Raw genomic sequence first — 3,521 nt, forward strand, 5'->3', positions numbered from 1 at the left:
ATTGAGCGTAGCGGGCGGAAGCGCGAGGGCTCGTGACAGGGGAGGAATTAACCCCGTATTCGCAAACTAACCTCAGCATTATCGTTGTGTGTGTTTTTTATTTTGGCTCCTAATTGCATTTCAAGAACAGACCTTAACGTCAACCCTATTTAAGTTCACAAAAAGAGAGCCTGATTAAGGTAGCATCCGAGGCACCTTGAACGGCGCTTTATCTAATCCAACTAGGCGGCGTGTTACGACGACAGCTCCAGCGAGTTAAATGATTTTAACGCGACAGCGTTAAGGGCCCCGTGTCGCAGAAAATCTGGCGTCGGGGCCGGCTTCGGCGTAAGCATCGGCGGCCGTGGCATATCCGTGGCGGACAAATTCATCCCGAACCACCCCTACCACACAGGCGCTTCGCGGGGCGCAAGGAATTATGAACAAAAATTGAATTTCTCAAAGTAAAATACGTCAGAAAAATTGTAAAGTATGACCTAACGTTAGCCTACAGACATGATAGCGTCATATTGTAATTTTAATGTAGGAGAAAAAAGACTGATAAGTTGCCAGGGATCTTTGAATGCTATCGCGTTCCACTCTTAAAGGCGAAGCTTAAGCGTCCACTGTTTTGATGGTGCGCGGCTCAAGCAAGCAACGCTCACGCAACAATTTTGTCAACCATGCGGAATGAGTCATTGACAACGAAGCGTAAACTTTTGCGCAGCCATTTCAGCGGGACCTTAGGGATTACCAGAATCCCGTGGAGGTACACAATAATCAAGACTTCTTAGCAAGGTACGGTTTGTCAAAGGCTGATGTGCTCGAGCTACTGTCGATGTTGCCGCTGCACCAAAATACGGACGGACGTGGTTGCCTTGTGGCGCCGCTGTTGCAACTGATCGTCTTTACGGGAAGAGGTTCTTTGACCTAGGAGACCTGGTTCTTGTGTCACAGCCAACTCTTTCCTGTGTTGTCAGGCAGGTGTCAACTATGCTTACTGGAACTTGGTTGCGTGCGCTTGTCAAGTTCCCCGGCACGGAGAAAATGCATTTAAGTTGTGCACCACTTTCATACCAAGGCGAAGTTTCCCATGCACGCTGACTGGTTGCTTTGATTACACCCACAGGTGCATCATAAGCCCAGGTGAAGGCAAAGAGGATGTATTCCGAAACAGGACGGAATATTTCTCCTTCAATGTGCACGTAAGTGAAAAATGTACACATCCTTCAGATTGAGCGTAGAAAAACCGGGAAAAAAGAAAAAACCCACACCTATTCGGCGCAAGGAAGCACTCCTTCAACAAAACTGAGTTGCCGGAAAGAAGAGTGGCGGATTGGGCGAGCTTTTACAGCATGATGTTGCCTGGTTTTAGTGTAACTCTGGCCGGTAAGGGGGGGGGGGGGGGGGGGGGGCGAGCACGGCAGCAGCAGCGCGTGATTTAGCCTTTCGCATCAACGCAAACTAAGCCGCGAAAACACAGCGCATAACGGACTTTGACCCGACGCAGATGGCTTTAAAGATACAGCTGCCCGGACGGGCGCGTGCGGCTGCCGGAACCGCCCGAAGTCTCCTGGTAGGTGGTGACGCCCAAGGCCACCCGGAGTACGACGCCCCCCACCCCCTCCCCCTTACCGTCCCCCCGGAGCGTTGCGCGCGACTGAAGACGGAGCGCTTCCTACCCGCTTCCATTCCTTCCGTGCGCGAGGTTGAGCCGCGATCGACGGCTCACTCTCGCAAGCTTTCGCTCGAACATACAGTACGGCGCGCGGCGACGATTTTATCGCCGTAGGACTTTATAGAGAATCAGACGGCGACGGCGGAAATGCGGCTGAAGTGTCCATGTAATTCCTATCGCAATAAAAAAGAGGCAGAAATAAGAATGTCTCAGTCTCTGCCGTTGCTGCTTTTTTTTGTTTTTTTTTTTCTATTTGCTCAACCAGAGTTGCGCTAAATACTTGTGTCTCTTTTTTGCCACGTTTACTCAACCAGATTCGCGCTAAGGACAACATTCTGACCGAAAATCGTACGGCCAATACGGTAACGCGTTGTCGTAGATACCGCTGCCGCGCTTGCCCAGCCTGCATTTGCCGAACGGTAGTGCTTATCATAGGTTTGCATAGTTACCATACATCTGCCTCTACTAACAATTGTAAAAAAAGAAGACACAGCAGGAAATACAAGGAATATCCACCGCTTCACGGGTGGATTAAATTCCGAGCTGCATGCTGCTCAATTGCTGCTTCACTATCATTTTCCCTCAATTTTCGTCCGATAGAAAATTATATTCATATATGAACACTCAAATACAAGATTTAAAAGCAACTTGACCACTGTTGTAATAGGGATATCGCTATTCAGTCTTTATATAAACGATTTGAAAAATCACATGCAGATAAAAACAGCACTTGGAACAAATTAATTTATGTTGTCATTTAGGTTCAAGATACGCCGAGGTGTCGCGTAGCTGGGGCGTTGTGAAGCTCTTTTAGAACGGTTGAATGGAGATGTTTATAAATGACTAGCAGGAGATCACAGAGAGCTTTCCGGGTGAAGATTACGATGGCACCGCTTACACCATCGCGGAGCACGAATAAGCGTCGAGTATCATCAGCAGGAGAGTATTCACAACGGTCGATGAGTGCTTTGATGGAAGCGTAACGAAGTTGCTGGTCGGCGATATGTAGCAGCGGCGATACGGAGACAAGGCAAGGAGCACTGCCAATTTTAGAGGGGTCACAGTCGTTAGCGGGGTAACGGGACAAACTGTCAGCGTCTCGGTGCCCGCGGCCAGACTTGTAAGTTGAAAACTTTTGGAGCCTCAGACCCCATCAACCGAGCCGGCGCCTAAGGAATTTATTAATTTTATTTATCTATTTATTTCGCATACTTTCCTGGTCCGAAGGCATTACAGAAAGGAATGGTAAGTAAAAAAGAACAGTACATAATTACACAATAATAGGTCTTACAATATAACAGAAAGTACAGTAGTCTTGAAATTGTCGACGTCAGACATGGCAGCGATGGTGGAAGAAAGGTTGTTCCGGTCGGAATGAAAGCCAGCTGAGAGCATGACGGTCAGTGACTGCGGTGAAAGGACGAGAGTAGAGTTAGGGTTTGGACTTCGCAACCACCCAAACAGCAAGGCATGTGCGTTCCGTAATTGGATAGTTGCGCTCTCATGGTTATAGGAGGCGGATTGCATAAGCAATAACGCGATCTTGACCACGTTGACGCTGAGCTAGGACAGCGCCTACGCCATGACCGCTGTTATCTGTATGCAATTATGTAGGGACATCAGGCACGAAGTAGGCGAGGATCGATGGTGAGGTCATAAGGGTGACGAGACAAGATATGGCAGCAGCTTCTGAGGTACCCCACAAGAATTGTACACTTTTCATCAAAAGATTAGGTGGGTGTCAAGCAATTACCGCAAAAAATTATTTTAAAAAAACGACGGAAGTACGACCATAGCAATAAAAAACTTCGAACGTCTTTGCCTGTCTTCGGAACAGGAAAGCCTCGGACAGCCCAATTTTTGT

This window comes from Dermacentor silvarum, chromosome 2 (assembly GCF_013339745.2).
Source record: "Dermacentor silvarum isolate Dsil-2018 chromosome 2, BIME_Dsil_1.4, whole genome shotgun sequence".
Taxonomy (NCBI): domain Eukaryota; kingdom Metazoa; phylum Arthropoda; class Arachnida; order Ixodida; family Ixodidae; genus Dermacentor; species Dermacentor silvarum.